The sequence below is a fragment of the Adiantum capillus-veneris genome, chromosome 20 (assembly GCF_014529385.1).
Source record: "Adiantum capillus-veneris isolate H3 chromosome 20, ASM1452938v2, whole genome shotgun sequence".
Taxonomy (NCBI): Eukaryota; Viridiplantae; Streptophyta; class Polypodiopsida; order Polypodiales; family Pteridaceae; genus Adiantum; species Adiantum capillus-veneris.
Genome location: NC_140950.1, coordinates 121,011,766 through 121,032,182, shown reverse-complemented (window position 1 = coordinate 121,032,182; position 20,417 = coordinate 121,011,766). Strand labels below are relative to the sequence as shown.

General features: G+C 42.4%; 1 pseudogene; it reads right to left on the bottom strand.

The window, feature by feature from the left end:
- Nucleotides 1–346: 346 nt before the first annotated feature.
- On the bottom strand, nucleotides 347–808 carry LOC147433179 (selenium-binding protein 3 pseudogene; annotated as a pseudogene).
- Nucleotides 809–20,417: the final 19,609 nt, after the last annotated feature.

Sequence of the window (20,417 nt, the reverse complement as noted above, 5' to 3'; positions counted from 1 at the left end):
CATGGTGATCCCAAGTTCCATCATCTGTCTTGTAGAACTGAACCATTGTCCTGATCAATGCGTATGCCACGTAGCCAACAGATTTTTTAGGATTATGTAAAAATATTACTTCTAATGATATCATGCTTTTATTTACAAGATCCAAATTTTACTTTAAAGTGCCATCTGACCGGTCATAAACAAAGATATGGCACCCATATAAGCCATCGGCAATATGTTGGGGGTTGAATCCCTTTGTAAAGGCAAAACGAGCCCCCCCTGATGAGTTGATCATTGTTTTATAACGAGGCTGATACCAAAAACCATACCCAAAGTGGGGATTGTGTTCTCGTCTCTCCCATCTTCCCTAGACATCAAAATCCGGATTGAGGAGCAAAAACCCAGCTCCCTCAGCATTACTATCCTTGGCATTGGGGCAGGATATCATGATTGTTCCATCCGCTAAACAATGAGATGTATGAGGATATGCCATGCCTGTCTTTGTTACGACTTCTTGAGGCTCCACAACTTTATGCAGGATGGGTACTTTTGGATTCTTAGGAGTATCAACAACATAAACTATGCTTGACATGCGACACGGGAGAATAAGAAATCGACGTTGCACAACATAAGCATCCCCATAGCAGGAACTGCATGCATTCCAGTGTGTATGGTGCAGTTCCTCCTCCAAATGGCTGATAGGTAACCTACAAATGATCTATGAATAGGCATCCATTGTTGCCAAGTAATCAGGTTTTCCCTTCCCAGTACCTTTGTAGACAACAGTGACATACAAAATCTGATCACGAGCACCAGAAATGGCCTCCATTCATGCTCCATGAGGTGTCCTGGTTAGAAGCTACATAAGGAAACATCATGCACTTGTTGATACGATATGTACATAAGACATAACATACTAAATATAAGCAATAATTCTAGTATGTACATGGAGCCTAGCAGCTATCATATGTCATTAGCCACCAGGATCAAAAGGCCACAAAGTGTAGTGTTCACACATATTGCCAAAAAGCATAGATTGGCCCTTATCAAACACAAAATGCTTGCAATATGCCCAAGGATACACTAACATACTCCAAGCTCCATGAGGAGAAAAGCATGTCATGTCAGCAACGTAGAGAGATGCATCTATTTCCTGAACATGCATATAAACCATTACCCTCTCGCCCGGCATTACTTCCTTATCGGCCTTCATAGTTTCCCTACCTGCATACATGCCTATCTGTGTCTCCTCAGCAAAAGGATGCACCAAACCCCCCATGTCCATATCAGTGATTCTACTTTATATGAGCTTATTCTTTGAACCAAGCAAAATATCTTCAGCAAGAGCATCAACGCTATGAGCTTTCCTCAACACATGCTACATTTTCTCAGCCTCTCTCTGAATTTTCAGATTTTGCAACCTCTCTTGAGCATTTTGGACATAACTCCTCATATACAAGTCATCTTCCATCATGGGCTCATTGAATCCCCAACCATCCTCATCATCAACAACCGCATCCATACACTGCATCCAAGAAGAGCCTAGAACTGCATGAATATCAAAACCTTTGCATGCCGGACTATGGTGCCCATAACCGAGTTCAAGAGCTTCCTTATCATATGAAAAAAGTTTCTCATCTATAGACATTACTTCAAAGTTATCATCACATGCATCAGCAAGAGCACCATGGATTTTCTTGCAATCATTAGTGTCAGCAAGTGGTAAATATTCTGCAACATAGCTCAAAGAGGCTGATCCTTAATTTCTAAACTTTTCGTATCTACTTCTATGCATGTATCTTTATTCTCATCAGAGGATTCCACAGCATACTTCCCTCTATTGCATACACAGCTTTCAACATGCCATTTTTGTTTTCAATATCTGATGTCCCTCATGAACGGAGAAAGGTCAAACACCATAAACTCATCGCATGAGAAATATCCATCAGAAAATGCTTCACGTGAGTAGTTTCTGCAAAATCGTTTTCAATCAAGAGAAAAATAAAACACAAAAAGCGAAGTTGCTTTTCACGCATGTATGCAGTCTACGAACGATAACTCAAAATCGGTGCAGAATTTCAAAAAACTTTCTTCTGCAAAGTTGGAGAGCACATCGATTCCCGTGCCTTCAACGGGTAGTTTCTGCGAAATCATTTTCAATCAAGAAAAAAAATAATAAAAAACAAGAAGCGAAATTGCTTTTTACACATGTACGCAGTCCGCGAACGATAACTCAAAATCGGTGCAGATTTTGAAAAAACTTTCTTCTGCAAAGTTGTAGACCACATTGATTCCGATGCCTCTCGCAGATAGTTTTTGCAAAATCATTATCAATCAGGAGAAAAATCAGAAACAAAAGGCGAAGTTGCTTTTCTGGCATGTACGCAGTCCGCAATTGATAACTCAAAATTGGTGTAGAATTTGAAACAACTTTATTGTGAAAAGTTGTAGACCATATTGATTCTGGTGCCTTCAGCGGGTAGTTTTTGCAAAATCATTTTCAATCAATAGAAAAATAAAAAACAAAAAGTGAAGCTGCTTTTCAAGCATGTACGCAGTCCGCGATTGATAACTCAAATTAAAATCGATGCAAAATTCAAAAAACTTTCTTCTGCAAAGTTGTAGACCATATCGATTCCGGCTCCTAGCGCGAGTAGTTTCTGCAAAATCGTTTTCAATCAGTAGAAAAATTGAAAACAAAAACGTCCTACTCTGATACCATGCTGAGAGAGAGAGAGAAAGCACAAAAATAGAACCCCAAAGTGTGTAGAATACACACATGAAATGATGTATATATATAGGGGACCTGGGTGCCATATATAGAGAAGCTACATATTGATTAGCTTCACATATAAGCTCAATAGCTAAACATCTACAAGTAGGACACTATTGGCCTCGCTTGAACAGGGATGTACACCATTGGTGTAAAACATGCAAGGCTTGTCAAGTGGCCAGTGATCGCACATTAACCTACGATCCACAAACTCCTATCATCTCATATGGTTCATTTGAGAAATGGGGAATAGATGCAATCGGTCCTTTAACAAGGGCCCAATCAGGTAAACTGTACATCATAGTGGGTGTAGACTACATGACTTGATGGGTAAAAGCAACAACCACCACTCACATTACAGCCCAAGCGGTAGCAAAGTTCATTTTTGAGCATATCTGCTGCTGTTTTGGCACTCCTCTAGAGACAATATCAGATAGATGACCAGGTTTCAGAGGCAATTTGGTGAAAGAACTGATGGAAAAGCTAGCCATCACAGGCCGACATTCCACACCATACTATCCACAATGCAATGGTATGGTAGAGAAGGTAAATGGAATGATTTGCAAAATCATCACAAAGCAGGTGAACAATCACACTGGAGACTGGGATAAACATCTCATGGTAGCTCTTTGGGCCTACGGAACGACGTTTCAAACATCATTAGGTTTCACCCCTTTCCATCTAGTTTATGGGAAAGAGGCAACTCTACCCATTGAGGCATAGATAGCCAGCTTACGAGTCTTGGCTAGCCAGATACAACGCCCAATTATAAATATCTGAAAGCACATCCTAGATCTGGAGAGGCTCCAACTAGATAGGAAAGAAGCAATCAATCACTATGCACCGCAGGCAGAACGACGCCGAATCACCTTCAATCAAGGGCTTAAAGAGAAGAGCCTGGAAAAAGGTATGTTAGTGCTGAGATACGACAACAGATTTGACACAAGGAAGGACAAGAAATTTCAAACCAGATGGGAAGGACCATTCATCCTCAAGAAACGCTATGACAATGGCAGCTATGAGATGATGGAAGTAGGTGGGAGAATTCACAAGACTAGAGTCAATGGATGGAGGCTGAAAAGGTATTTTCTTAGGTTTGATCCAGTTCATGCTAGACAATCCAGAAGAGGGAGAACCCTCTAACTCCACAACTAAAGATGCAGAGGAAGGGCTAGAAGCCTGAATGCCTCTAGCCAGATGGGAGGGCTAATGATGGTCGATTTTTGAAATCCTGACCGTGAGAACCACACCCTAAGGAAAGGAAGGCTTGTTACCAAAACAAAATGAAAAAAAAAAAAAGAAAATCTCTTATCATTCACCATACCCCCCCTCTAAGGTTAACCACTGGCGGGGTGCCACCAGTTTGGCCACACATCTGTCCATTATCGCCAGAAGACGAACCCCTCTCTCTCCCACTGCCCGGCTCCACCTAGATATTCTCTCTCTCTCCTACTCTGCCAGTGCATCACCGGGCTTGGTAGACGCATTGGTGCTTCTGTCACACCCTCCAGCGGGCCGCCACATATATTATACATCCTCTCTCTCTCTCTCTTCCAAATATTCTCTCTCTCTCTCTCTATCTCTCTCTCTCTACTTGTCCACACCCCAGCCCCAGCCGGCCGTTACACCCCCTCTCCCCCCCCCCCCCCCCTCCTTGTCCACACTCCTTTCGGCTTTTCTATCCCCCCCCCCCGCTTTCTTCCTGGCGGACCACTGGCCCAATATTCCCCTCCCTCCCTATCTTCGCCTAACTCTAGCTCTTTCTCACTCTCTCCTTTAGGAACGGCCCCGCGGCCCTTTGGGTAAGCCACACTCTCCCTCCCTCTATCTCTCTCACTGTCTCTCTCTCTCTATTATCTACCCATGCCCCTCCCTTATCCCGCTATCCCCTGTGTCTCTCCCCACCCCATTGACTCTCTTCCCTCCTCTCATCCTTGAGCCACCATGCAAGACAAGATAATATTCTCCCCCCCCATGGTGGGAACCTAGCATAGAGAATCCTCTCTCTCTCTCTCTCTCTCTCTCTCTCTCTCTCTCTCTCTCTCTCTCTCTCTCTCTCTCTCTCTCTCTATTCTCTATTCTCTACCCATACCCCTCCCTTAGCCCGCTATCCCCTCTCTCTATCCCCACCCCATTGACTCTCTTCCCTCCTCTCATCCTTGATCCATCATGCAAGACAAGATAATATTCTCCCCCCCACGGTGGGAACCCACCATAGAGAATCCTCTCTCTCTCCCTCTCTATAACACAAACCCCCCCCCCTTCCTTCCTTTTCTTGCGCTCTCTGTCGGCCACGGGCCACCCGCCCCTCTGACTCAGTCTCTCTCTTGCGTTCTCTCCCTGCTCGAGCCTGCTAAGCACAAGCGACCGAGCTTGCTTCCCATCTTATCAACCCTCACCTCCTCTCGTCACCTCACCCCGAAAGACTCTCGCTCTCAGCCGCTTGCTCTCCAGCCGGAAGGCGCAAAGATAGGATGCTCTCTGTCTCGCTCTCATCCATACACACACATGCTCTCTGTTTCGCTCTCATCCATACACACACACACCGGCCCCCTCACACTCTCCCTATCTCATCCACTCATCTCCCTCTCTCTCTCGCACTCTGCACACAGAGCCTGTAGTGCGCTATTCTCTCTCTCTCTCTCTCTCCCTCTCGCTCTTCAGCCCGAAGGCGCAATGAAAAAAACCACTCTCTCTCTCTATACACACACACACACACTCAGTCACCCACATAGACACACACACACCCCCTTGCTATAACACACACACACACCGCGCACACATACATATACAAATACACATATTCACTTACATATACACACACACTCACGCTTACGCACTCACACATATACACACACTCACGCTTATGCACTCACACATATACACACACGCCTGCCCAGATGCACCCATCCATAAACATGACACGCGTATACGCACACACCATAAAAATACAAAAAAAAGAAGGAAAAAAAAAAACGACATCTAGAACCGAAAAGAAGAAGACAACCCAAAGCACGCCCACCGACACCGAAGCAAAGAAAGGCGCCGAAGTCATGCCCTGGTCAACCCCGAAAAGACGTACGCACTACACCGACGCACCGACAAGCGGCCAATCATCGGCATCACGCAACCACGACACCATTTTCAGTAAACCGTAGGTTATCATCATCATTTTTTTTAGCTTTCACCCAAGCCTTGTAAAAGTCCCAATTTGTAAATTCCCTCTCTCTAGGTGATGGTCACAAAGGCACACCTAGAGGTTTTCATTTTTAATGAATCCCAAGGCAAATCAAGGGTCAACCACATGGGGCCCACCGTCTTGCTTTGTCTCCCCGATTAGCTTACCCTAATCAAACCGGGATTACCCTAATCCAAGTAGCCAACACCTATAAAAGGGCACTAAGAGGTCACTATCCGGGGGGGGCAGTTCATGAGAGGTCAGCACTTGGTAGAGTTTTAGTGGGAAGAATTGACACTATTGGCATCACGGGGAGGGGACTTGTGTGATGGTTTGCTTTGGGAATTTCACCATGTGAAGGGAGATACGTCCACCTCTCGACTCCAATGGTCGATGCACACTGGTAGCAAGTTTCACAATCATCGAGTCTTCTTTAGAGAACGCACCAAGTAGATTCACCATCTCTTCTACCTACCTCTCTATCACCATGGTGTGCCACCTCGTCAGAAGGAAGGTCATTGTAAATACTGCAAGAAATAATTCTCCCTCACACCCCCGAGGGTTTTCATCATTTGTCAATCTCTCTCTCTCTCTCAGTGTGTGTGTGTAAGTTTTCCGTGTGCACATCATCGTGCTCTACGTCCTAGCCGCTCAAATCTAGGTGGTGCCCCCTGTTCGCTTTATCGTGACCGGCTGGAGGCGTGCCATTGGCCCCCGGTGATTTAGAGGCTGTCGGGGTTTGGGTGTCACTTAGCTCCTATCGATGGTCTTGTCGATAGCAAAACCTGGGAGCGTATTGAATGCTCCGAAACAGAGAGAGACGCTAAAGGAGTAGGAATGCGTGATGGTGCTCCAAAGCGATGATGATACTCATACCGCAGTCTCTGCTGGGGTGACAAAGAAGAAAGAAACTCATCATCATCCATACCTGCAGTAAACACACAAACATTTAATTTTAATATTGAATGAATGGAGAAGAAAACATGTACAAGTAGAGAGAGAGAGAGAGAGAGAGAGAGAGAGGACTCATAAAGGGGGAGGGATTCCTCTATAGAGAGATTTTGTTGAAGTTCTTGTGAATTTGTAAAATCACTGCGCTCCAGGTGCGATGGAGACTAAAGCTGCAATCGTGAAGCTGTCTCTACTCATAGATGCTGCTTGACCCACCACTTGATCCAGTTGATTGGATGAAAGAGATGCTAAGAAGCAATAGTAGTGCTTCTTAGCGTCTCTTTCACCCATTCAACTAGATCTAGCGGTGGGATAAGTAGCATCTATGAGCAGAGACAGATCACTTCTTTGCAATTGTAGCTTTAGTCTCCATTGAACTCGGAGCGTAGTGCTCGTCGTCTCCCTGCTTGTGAGAACATACCTAAAGCATACGTACCTAGAGTGGACACAAAGACGATTAAATACAATGACGCAATGACGCATATAGACAGGAATGGACAAAATTCCATGTGAATACAATATATATAATGAAACGGAGAAAAATTGTTCAAATACAATATTTATGGCTTTAACAGGTCTCTCTCTCATCCTCGTATAGCTCAGCATAACTTCCTTTATCTATATAGAGCTCTCCATTTAGACAAATTTCCTTCGTTTCATTTTGTAGATCCTCTGCATGCACCTCATAGAGAGTATCATCTTGATGCTTGTCTGGCACCACCTCAATGGCTTCTAACTGAGCATCTTCTCCAATCTCCTCCATTGATGCCGCTGTGATTGGCACATGGTAGCCCTCATACGTTTGTGCACTGCGAGGGCCACCGGTAAAATAAACTGCAAAACACGTATAGCAATGATATTAAAGTCCACACACGAATTTGTTACACAATTCCCACTATGATATATTCCACTTCAAACATACCTAACACATTTTATGCCAGTCGTGTGACTTCAAACCGGTAAGCTTTCCTTCTTTAGTAAAACACGTTCACAGCGAGTGCATTACGCCAGTGGGGGTCCGAAAAGATCTAATGGTCTCTTTTACTTTGCGTTCTTGGGCTCCGATAAAAATCCATGGTGCTTTAGGGAGTTTTATCGATCCATCGAATGCTATCTGTGACCAATATTCCTCAATACAATCCACATTTCTAAGGTCAACTCTAGCTCCCTAAGTATCTTTCTTACCGATCAGATGGTCCTACAGCAGATTACCCACATTGTTGAATATGTGCATTGGATCGAGCAAGTGATTGATCATGAGTCGATGCCAATATGGTAACTCGTACCATAGAGAGAGTCTCTTCATCCCTCGAGGCAAACCGTCATCACACATCTCCTTCTGCTCTAACCATTCTTGTGCACACATCCTCTTCCCAAATAGCCGTCGCGTAACACATGATTCTCTAGAAGATACACTTGATGACCTTCGTAGATTTGCTTCTTCAATGAGGGTGCTGATGTGCATTCAGTCTAGGTACACATGTGACACATGCTCTGTATTCGCTTCTTTGAAGCCCTGCATGCATACACATGACAATAGGTAAGCTTGAAAAAAACCAAGATTTATAGTGTTTGAGTTTGAGTGTAAATCACCTGAGGATTTTGTTAGTCTGGGATAATCATGCATGGTCCACATTAGAATGCCTTTTCTCAAAGCATTCCGTCGACCTGTGTGTCGGCTCATATCCTCCACTTCTATGCCAATCCACAATTGTTGTAGCTCTTACAATAGTGGACGAAGATACACATCCATATTCTTCACTTTATACCGCCCCGACACAATCAAGCTTAGCCATAGGTGCCCCTTCTTGGTAGTCAACCACTGGGGGATGTTGTAGTTGACGATTACAACGGGCCATACAATGTAAGATGTTGATCTTTGACGAAATGGATTTACGCCATCCATAGCCATGCCTAGGTGAAAATTTCAAGCTTCCCTGACCAAATCCGACCATGTTTCATCTATATGTTTCTAGGTTGCGCAATCTACAGGAATCCATAGCACACCATCGAAAGATTTATTCTCCTCATGCCATGATTCTAGGGTGGCCATGGACTTACATTAGAAGAAATGCTTGATGGGAGGAAGCAGAGGAAAATGTCACAAAACCTTTTGTGGAATTTTTGTTCCGTAGAGATCTACTCGATATCTCTCGGAATCACATTTCGGAAACTTCTCCATGTCTCTGTATTCCCCTTTGAAAAGAATGTAGTCGTTAGGACAAGAGTGAATCAAATTGTAATCCATCCCCAAGTTTTGCAAGATGTTTCTTGCTTTCTCTCTGGAATCCGGTATCACATTATCAGCTGGCAGTATGTGCGCTTTGAGCAATCTACACAGCCAAAAAAATGCGATACAATTGTGTAAATAATCTATCAAATCATTATACATCTATAGTTTTTTATTAAAGTAAACACATTGTAATAGATCACCTGAAAAGTGTTGTGACGCTAGTGTCACTCCATCCAAAATTTACCTGCATGTTGAGAAGAACCAGGAGCGCCTTCAATCTAGACACACGTGCTCCATCATACAATGGCGTATCGGCTTCACTTTTCATATGATCATAGATAAGCCTTTCTGAATCCACGATCATCTCGATCATTTAATTGATCTCGGGATCAAACATTGCCTTGTTGGAAATGTGGTCTGCATGATCATCCTCCTAGCTGTTAGAGGCTACATCTTGTGGCCTCACGTATGCTGCTTGAACAAAGCGCCTTCAAACACGTCTATTGGATTGCAAGATTGCTGTCTGTTGGCCAACGTCAGAGTCTAACGAGTTATAATTGGCAAAAAATCGATCTATAATAGATGGATTGAACTCACCAAATTCACGAACATGCTGCAAAGAAACGCGTCTTGTTCATCGCACATCATGCTTGCATTGATTACAAGGACATAAGATCCTTGTTGAGAGATAGGTGTTTCGGTTGAGGGTAAAAACCTTATAACCTGGACATAAATTTAATCTTCTATTGGCATCATCCGTCCTTTATCTCTCTCTCTCTCTCTCTCTCTCTATCTCTCTCTCTCTCTCTCTCTCTCTCTCTCTCTCTCTCTCTCTCTCTCTCTCTCTCTCTCTCTATCTCTCTCTCTCTCTCTCTCTCTCTCTCTCTCTCGCTCGCTCTTTGTTCACACTATAAACTACCTCACATTCTCTAGTCATGTCCAATCCCCGCACACCTCGGTCTAGAGATGCACGGAGATCAAAACCCCTGGGTTATAATCTTATATTTATTGGTCAATGCCTATATTTGTGGGTACGAGAAATCTACACACCCACGTCTACATGATAGTGCATGTAGTGGACAAAACCCCTTTGCCTCTTCTCTAGCTGTAGCATTTCACAGCATCTTAACATCTCTTCACAGTAGATCTTTGTTCGAGGGATTACTTAGCACATTACATGTTGGCCTCCAATCTGAGTATCATGCCGTTGAAAGCTTTCCAACTTAAGGTCTCATCCGTAGAGAGGAAGAGAGGGATCACCGTTCGTCTAACTATAATTTTTTTACAGTAATCTCGAAGGTAGACTCTAATATAAAAACTCAATCCAAAATCTAATCTTAAATCTAACCTAATTGAACATGTGGTGATTTGCGGCTAATTGAATATGGCTAGTATGTGAGTTAATAGGTGTCAGATTCTAATGGGAATATACATATTCTTGTGTAACTAGTGTTTGCTCTTTGGGCAAAGCGCGCTTTCATTGGCATGCACTAAAATCTAGCCTAAATCTAATCTAATCTTAAATCGAACATAAATCTAGATGTAATCTAATCTTAAACTCAAAATAAACATAAATCTAATCTTATCTTAAATCTAACCTAAACCTAAATGTAATCTAACTTAAATCTAGTTAATTTTAAATCTTGTTTTAATCTTAAATATAAATCTAATTTAATATTAAACTCAACATAAACCTAAATCTAATCCAATCTTAAATCCTAAATCTAAATGTAATCTAATTTAAATCTAACATAGCTAGCTAATCTTTAATACTTTCCTAATTTTAAATCTAACCTAATCTTAATCTAACGTAAATCTAAATCTAACCTAATCTTAAAATCAACATAAATATTGAGGCGGTCCGGGGCGGGCAACAAGAAGAGTGGCCTCTAAGCACCCTTCTAGGCTCCTGTGCTGCTCAATTGGGTTGGGGTTAGAAAAAACAACAAACACACACACAAACCCGCAACCTAACCCTACAAAAATTTGGGGCACCACCTAGTTTTGGATGTGAACTAGGACGCAGAGAGGCAGAGAGAGAGAGAGAGAGAGAGAGAGAGAGAGAGAGAGAGAGAGAGAGAGAGAGAGATAGATAGATTTTATTATCGTCCTCGGAGGTCAAATATGACCTATGGGACCAAATTTACATGTGATGTAGTATGTGTATGGCTGATGAGTGACTCTCGATGCTCCAAAATTGTAGTGATGAGAGTCGCAATGGATAGCCCACACTTTGGCTAGGAGAGGAAAGTGTGTAGGTCTAAGTTATGGCTGAAAATGTGAGAGAAGCAAGTTCGGATGTGATCAAAAGCTGAGCACTCTAGTAGTGTGTGGTACTCAGACTCTCGAACTTGCAGTGAGCATAATGTGCACAATCGATTTGACTCTTCTCCATTGCCCCGACGCCCTATCTCACATCGAAGGAAATGGGAGCTAAGCCGAATTGCTGCGATAGTGCGTATCGCGGACAAGGGAATAGGCTCAAGCATGTAAGTGTGAGTACGGTTTCCTCTCTTAGTGAAGAACATGGTTTTGTAGTTGGGGGCAATATAGGTGGTGTAATGTATGAAGCGTGACCCAACGGATTTCTCCCAAGCCGTAATACATTGGCGTTGTAGAAAAGCTTCATTCACTTGAGAGTCAATTGAAGCATCATGTAGCAAGTGTAATGCATCCCATCTCCCAAACCACTTCTTTATGTCTTGCATCCATCCCGTGCTCAAGATCTTGCTTTTATGCGTCTTTTGAACTTTTTTGCTTGCTTTCCATGCAATTGTAGGAAGTCGATGTGAGGGGTTTTGACGCATCTTTATCATATACTCCACAACCCTTTCCATGCCCATAACCTCAATTGGAAGAGATCCCGACTCAAGAAGTAGGAGCATATATGGTGTTTGTGTCTTAACTTGGAGAAAGTTTGTAAGAAAACGCTTTTGGACATTCTCAAACTCTTTCCAAGTAGACTTTGAGATGCTCCCGCCCCACACTTCAACTCCATAAAGAAGAATCGGTGTCACCAATGCATCAAAAAGATACTTCTTGAGAACCCAACACTTGATGTTTCCCGCATTACACATGTTCTCAAATGCATAATATGCTCTCTTTCCCGCTTCCAAACGATGCATAGCACATTCATGCCACTTGTGATTGGATGGAACCTCAAGGCCAAGGTACTTAAAGCTCTCAACAACTTCAAGTGTCTCGTTGTTGTACACAATGCATGGCTTCTCCTTATGGTTGGTTTTCACAAGCCTAACCTTTGTTTTGGATTCATTTACAATCAGCCCACTATGCAAGCAAAAGTTCTCAAGGACAACCATAAGCTTTTGTGCATCTTCTAAAGTGTGTGCTAGAAGCACTACATCATCCGCATACAACAAAAGCATGATTATCGCATTGCAAATAGTGACCTCTTCAATGCCTTCTTCTTGCATAAAGTCAAGTGCCATTTGTTCCAATTGATCGATGCATAGACCAAAGAGAGTTGGTGACAATGGACATCCTTGTTTAACCCCAATAGTGCTTACAAAAATTTCTGAAATTTCTCTTCCCATGCGCAATTGACAAATCACCTTCTCATAGATTCGAGAAACCGCAAGGATAAACTCACTTGGCACTTGGAGTTCTTTCATCCTTCTCCACAAATTGTTACGTGGAATCATATCAAAGGCTTTCTTAAAGTCCACAAAACAACAATACAATCGCTTGCCTTTCAACCGACTTTCCTCCATGAGAACACGAAGAGTGACAAGATGATCAATGGTGCTATGGCATTGACGAAAACCCGCTTGTCCCTTTGCACGCTTGTCATTCTCTTCAGCCCAATCACTCAATTTCATCTCCATTATGCACCCAAACAACTTTGCCATAAGAGACCCAATCATTATAGTCCGGTAGTTGCTTACATTCTTTACATCCCCTCCTTTATGCAAAGGCTTAACCCAATTAGTACTCCAATCATAAGGCATACCATGTTGAAGTGCAAGGTTGAACATATCACACATCCACTCATGGGTAAAATCTCCCGTCCATTTGATCATCTCCGGCTTGATACCTTGAAGATCTCCCGCTTTGCGAGTGGCCAACTTTTCAAGCCCACCGCATACAAAAAGACGGCATACATGGGAGTGAGCCATAAAATGGCATTCTTTCAGTATTTTCTTGCTCATATAATTGCCTACAATGTGTGTACATATCCACTAGACTCAAGTTACCAAAATTCTCAACCCGCTTGCCTCTCAAGTTTCTCCAAAATCTTCCACATGCATGTGCCTTTTCTTGGACTTGAAATTCTTGTTGCTTTACTTCCCATCTTCTTCTCATCTTTTGAATCAATGCCTTGTATGTATGCAAATGACTTTGATAGTTGTCTTTGTCCATAGTTGCATCAAGCTTTATCAAGGACTTTCGAGCATCTTGACATTCTTTATCAAACCACCTTTTGCGTGATCTATCTTTGTTGATACCATGGAGATGCTTTATGGCAAAGCATTCTTCCGCACAAGAACAAATAGCTTTCTTGAAAGCTTCCCATTTAGTTTCCAATGGTGCATCACATTGAAGCTTTGTCATCCATAATTTTTTCTCAACCATTTCAATGTACATTGGTGCCCGTTTGAAATCCATACATAGTGATAACTTCTCTTTCCTTTGGCTGAGATTATCATGCTTAGTTGCTTCTCCACATGAAAGGTCAATACATAAGGTGCAATGGTCGAATTCCGGGGTCCATTGACCAAACATAAAACTCTTTATGCGATACATGATGGCTTCAGAGAGTAGCATATAGTCAATCACACTATCCCCATTATGTCTTCTACATGTAAATCCATTGGTTCCACTCCACAAAGATACACCATTGGCAATGAGCATACCCGTGCTATTACACATGTGTAAAAGTAACTTTCCATAGTGATCCAGCTCTTTCTCATCCATTGAAGTACGATCATACAAGTGAACTTCCTCCAACTCCCTTGAAATGTATGGCATATCAAATTGTTGAGTATCATGTTGCAATGTTTTTGTGCGAGCATTCATATCCCCAAATACAATAACATCACCTTCACCTTTGAAATAAGCAATGTCCTCTTCCAAATCAGAAAATGGTTGATCTCTATCCATGCAAGCATAAAAGGGAGAATCATAATGAGGAATGTAGCAACCGGCTACAAAAATGGGTGCTCTATTTGGTGTCATAATTTTCAGCCATACATAACTTTTGTACTTGTCATCTTTCAGAATTGATACAAAATCTTCCAATCCTTTCTTAACCATACATGCTAACCCTCCTTGTCCTCTTCGTTGCTTGAGATTCTTTGACCACATCAATGAATGTACATTGTAATCCTCCAAGCCGTTAATCCTTTGTGTATCATGCTCCCAAGTTTCAACAAGAAGTACAACATCTGCTTTGCTTGTTAGTTCATCAATGCCAACCCCCGCATTCCATGGGTATCCATTACAATTCCAAAAGCATATTTTCAATTGTAACTCGGTCTCATAGGTCACGCATCCCTATTTGCTTGAGAGACTTGCCTCCTCCTTGGGCACATTTTCTTCATGAGAGATCTCCTTGTTTTTATTATTCTTTTCCTCATATCACTTGCGACGCATATTTTGTTGCTTAATAGTGCGATCTTCACATACAAAACATTTTGTATCCCTCAAATAGATCCAACTATTATCAAGGATAATCTTTCGCTTGGTCTCATCCGGCATGGTGCATACAATTGGCCGTTCTCCCGAGCGAGGAGCTCCTTGCTTCCCCACTCTATGCGCTCCATAGACCATAACTCCGGACATGCCAAAGTGGGTTTTGAAGAAATCTTCAATAACAATGGCAAGAGAAGAAGGTGTCTCTAACTTCTCTTCGGGAATTCCACGAATAACAATGTTCTTGCAACATCGCTCCCGTTCCTTCAACTCCTCCACATCCACATTCTCAACATTCTTTGTTTGAACCATAGCTTGCATGAGTGAGGAATTAGAAACCACATTGCTACCACATACATCAGCCCAAGACTTGTTTGTGCATACATTTTTCATGTCGCATACATCCCGGCTCATAGTGTCAAATTTCTCCTCTTTCAATACATGGTCATGCTCTACTTTGCTCATCCGCTCCTTCAAAGCATTCAAGTCCACAAGAGAGCGTTTACATTCCTTGACCTCCTCTTCAAGTTGCATCAAACGTGTTGTTTGCATCTCAAGTGTCCTCTTGAGATTCTCATTCTCAACCACAAGTACCCTTAGTGTGCCATTCTCCATTGCAAGTGCTCGTAAGTCTTCGCCTTGTTTGTTTACGGTCTCTTGCAATGATACCAAGTACGCCATGATCATGGTTTCCGATGTCGTTGGTTGGGTGGTTGTGTTGCTATCTCCACACTTAGGAGATTTTGGATCATTTTCCACAATGGTTGTGGACCTTGTTGAAGAAGAAGAACCCTTGCGAGTGCCGGAAGACATTGTATGTAAAATAGGAGATGAGAATCAATTTTGTTGAACCTGTTCACTTCGGAAATGCTACTACAGAAATGCCTTCCATAACTCTGAAAATTTATGTCTTTACATCAATGCGTAGAGGACTTTGTGCTCTTCGATTGAGGCTATAGATCACCCAAATCGGAGTTTGGATGAAGAAGTTATGATCAAAAGAGTGGACTGCTGTCTACTAGGTCAAAAAATGGCTGCTGTCTACTAGGTCAAGAGAGAGAGAGAGAGAGAGAGAGAGAGAGAGAGAGAGAGAGAGAGAGAGAGAGAGATAGTGCTCGAGCTGCTTTGAGATGTATCAGCAATGATCAAGCAAACACAAATATATATGTAAGAAAGAGAGAGAAGGGGGAGGGGGTGCTTGTTGCATTAATACCTTCTTACAAATCTGTCATGACCAATCAAAGATATATTAGTATTTGTTTCAACATAGCTTGAGTAAATTACACCACAACACATCACAAAAAAAGCCACCCTAATCACTATCTTAAGGCCAAGGGAGTCCTCTCCACCCTGTCGCCCTCTTACAGTATGTGGGATTTATGGCTAAATTGATGACAACACCTAGTGATAAGCTATCAAGAACCTAAATAAAACACCAAGACACTTACACATCATTGTTGTCCATGACTTCACGTAAGAGAGACAAAGTATCCATGCTTAGTCCAAATCCACCCTCCGTGATTCAACCAATGTTGGGCTTACACCAGTAGGAGAAATGATAGAGTTCCTAGTCTCAATTGAATGATCACTCTCTCTTACAATGGCATAGAGTTCCCTTGATAATCACCCCTAATACAACACATGCATATGCATAAGCCAATGAGCTTCCACTCAAGAGTCCCTTCTAGAGAGGTTGAGCTTGGCTTCTCAAGCTATAGCATAGTGCTCTTGCTTATGGCTCTCCCCTTTTGTGCTAGCTACACCCTCCTTTTATAGCAATTTTGAGGGCTAGGGTTACTCCTCTATCCATGGTTCGGTTAGATTTTCAGCACTTATCTAATTTCTTTTACTTGGAATTATCAAGAAGTTGGTGGGGATGGATAAAGAAAAGAGAGAGGAGAGAAGTGGAGGTGATAGGCATTTTCATAGTAGGTTAGTGTTAGTAAATTAGTAGAGTTAGTATTTTTATTGATTTACAAATGGAATTGGATATTTACAAAGGGAGTATCCATGTAAGATACAAAAAAGGAATAAAAAACTCTTAACACTAGAATGGTAACCTAACAGGACATAAAAGTGTCCTTTCAGGGTTTTGGGGAAAAATTCAAAAACCATAGTAGATCCACTCATTTTGAAAAATCCTTTCATGAGCTTATAGTTCAATAACTACTACATATGGAAAAAATGAGAAACTTGTAATTTTTCTCATCCCTTGGTCACTACAAGCCTCCAAAGTTGATGGACCAGTGCATTTTGCCCAAAACAACAATTTCTTACGGTTGATTGCATATAAATAAGAGTGGAGACTTTTATAGGACATGAGACAAAATGCCCCATTAACTTCAATGGGTTGGTGACCAAAACATTTGGTTGCTTTTACCTCACTAATTGTTTTTTGGGCAAAACAAATAGGTACAAAAAAGTTGCATTTTTGCCATTCTGTTGACCTATCATCAAAGTTTCTATAGTCATGCTCAATACAGATACTATATACATGTTTTCTTAGTTCCCTTTGGGTCTCTGGATTCAAAAGGATCCATGGAGCATGTCAAAAGGATAATGGATCTCTTACAGTTGGAACCTTGGGGGCAATGATAAAGTGCTAAATACAGCAAACATGAAAAAACTGGGCTTAGCATTATGACATCTAGAAACCCATGGAAACTACTAAATATCTAGCCAAGTTTGTAGTCTATGATTAGATATGCACTACAAGAGGTTGTGTGCTCTTGTGACGCTGTTAGCGACGGAAATACACTGGGTTTTTATAACCCCCGGCGTTTCTAAAACCGTCGCTACGAGAGTGTCGCTATATGCGACGCTATAGGCGTCGCTATATGAGTCGCTATAAGCGTCGCTATTTAGAGACGCTCATAGCGACGGTCATAGCGACGTTTACACAAAAGTCTATAGCGACGCTTATAGCGACGCTCCAGAGCCATAAATAGCGACGGTTATAGCGATGCCCGAGAGAATTTTTTTTTGGTGACATGGCATTGAATGCCCTGCCACCCATCAACCATATTGTACTTGATTCACTTTTTAAAAAAAGTGCAAGGGTAGATAATAGACCCAAAATAGTCACCCACAAGACGCATTGTTTGCAAAATTGACAAGCGTAAAATTGACAATTGTACACAGCATAGGCATAATGAATTGATTGGCAAATGTAATAATGACAATTGTACAACATCATAGGCATAAAGAATTGATTGGCAAAATGAACTGCGGTGACAAATGTAATAATATAAATGGTTCAAAAAGACGTATAAAATCCGTCTCATGATACATAAGCTATGAGAAACCCTAAACTAATGCTCTCTAGCTACGGCTAAATTGACGTCGTCTAGTCAGACGTCTCATCGCGTCCAAGCGTCGGATTCTGCAAAAAAAGACAATAAGACAGCTTTCAGTAAGTATAAACATATAAGAACATTTATAAAACAATACAAAAAATAGAAAAGAGTAAACCCTAATACTAACCATGCCGCCGCGAGAACTGAGAATGTCCATCAAGGCATTGAAGCCCTTCCTTCCTGCGTACTCGCGCTCGTACGGTGTGGGATCACGTCCTGTCATCGACCACTGTCAAAACATACAAAGATTTCATTATGTTAGAATTAAAAAACTCATAAACCCTAAACTATCGAACATAAAGAGCAATGCAAAAACACTTACAAAATCGGCCTTAAATGATGCCCATCCACCGCTCCCCAAGTGGTGCGAGCTCCCTGCCTCTACTGGCGCTCTGGCGGAGTTGGTAGACGTGTGTAGCTACTAGGAACAGTCAGCCGCGCAAAACCTGGCGTAGATGGCGATGCTGTGGCTGGTGTGGGGGCGAGCAAAGAAGGGGAGGGTAAAGAGCCTCGTCGAACACGAGGCGGTGTGGAGGCATCGGCGGCGGAATCCCCACAACAACCGCCACCGCCACCACTAGAGCGCCGGTGTCTAGACGAGTGTGAAGATCGTCTCGTCGACACCGAAGCTTCGGAGCGCGCCGAATGCTTCGAAAGAGAGGGAGATGCGGATGGAGTAGGAACGCGCGATGATGCGCCAGAGCGATGAAGCTCCACGTACCACTGTCTCTGCTGCGGTGACAAAGAAGAAATAAACTCCTCATCATCCATACCTGCATTAAACACACGAATATTTAAACTTAATATTGAATGAATAGAGTAGACAATGACGCAAAGACCATTAAATACAATGATGTAATGACACATATAAATACAATGATGCAATGAATTGAGTGATATAAGAGGCAAGTCGAAAACTCATAGTTTCCAATCAAAAGATGTAAGCGCGAGTAGAAAAGAGCGTTATACACCATGGAAGGTACTTAGAGAGCCAGAGCTTTTACAACACGGAGCAAAATTGTTCAAATACAATATTTGTGGCTTTAAGAGATCTCTCTCTCATCCTCGCATAACTCAGCATAACTTCCTATATCTATATAGAGCTCTCCATTTAAATACATATCCTCTGTTTCATTTTGTAGCTCCTCTGCATGCACCCCATATAGAGTAGTAGCATCTTGATGCTCGTCTGGCACCACCGCAGCGGCTTCTGATTGAGCATCTTCTTTGATCTCCTCCATTGATGCCGTTGTGATTGGCACATGGTAGCCTTCATACGTCCTTGCACTACGAGGGGCTACCTCTATGACGTACCACCAGTTTGATGTAGACTTTGTAGGATGAAATATTACCTGCCAGAGCCACATAACTTACGTGAGAGCTTTCAAGCACATAACTTGTAAAAGGGGGATGTTAACTATTTACATACTTACTTGTTCACAATGCTCGGGTAGTATGAAAGTGTCTCTTAGGTCAGTCCATTTCTTAGTAGAATCCACCTCAAGAAAACCAGACTCTCCTCTACGCACAGTAGCGTTGCGACCCTCCATGATTATCTTGAACCATTGCACGTTGAACAAGTCGACAAAAAATCCTCTGTAATCGATCCTCAAAATCTCTTGTAGTGTGCCGAAGTAAGTGAGTTCCGCCACCACAGGATCTGCATCAGAGGAACGTCGTCGACTAGACTGTTCAAATTTTGCCATGATTCCACAATCTTAAGTAAAATGCTTTTTGTCGATCCGTTCCACCCTAAAATGTCGACCTTTACACCATGCTGCTGTGTATGACTTATACTACAACGAACAAAGATTATGAGTGGCCGTTCAAACGTTTAGAAATAAATTCACTAGCTAGTCGTACATTGCAAACTTACCTTGGTCGCGCAGCCCCGAGAGTACTCCCACTCTTCCTCAGTCACTTCGTCACCGCATTGTTGTGCGCTTTTCAATTGGTTGTGCAACCATCTTAAGCTCATGAATGTTGGTAGGCTCTCCAGACCCGTCGGATAGTGCATCGGTGGTCGTCTTCCCCGTCTCCACTCGATTCGTGCCCTCTGTCGCTCTTGCTTTGCATCCTCATATTGTGAAATCCACTTTTGCATCACTAGATTGTGAAGCATGAAAAATCGGTTGATTTTAGCCTCTAGATCTTTCTTCATCTTCTTCTCAACACCGAGATTGCACATGACAATCCCAGATATGTTCTCATCATCTATGGTTTGCCATAGCGTGTCCCGAGATTTATCAAATCCGTCTAGCCACTCTCCAATGTACACTAGGGACTCTAATACCA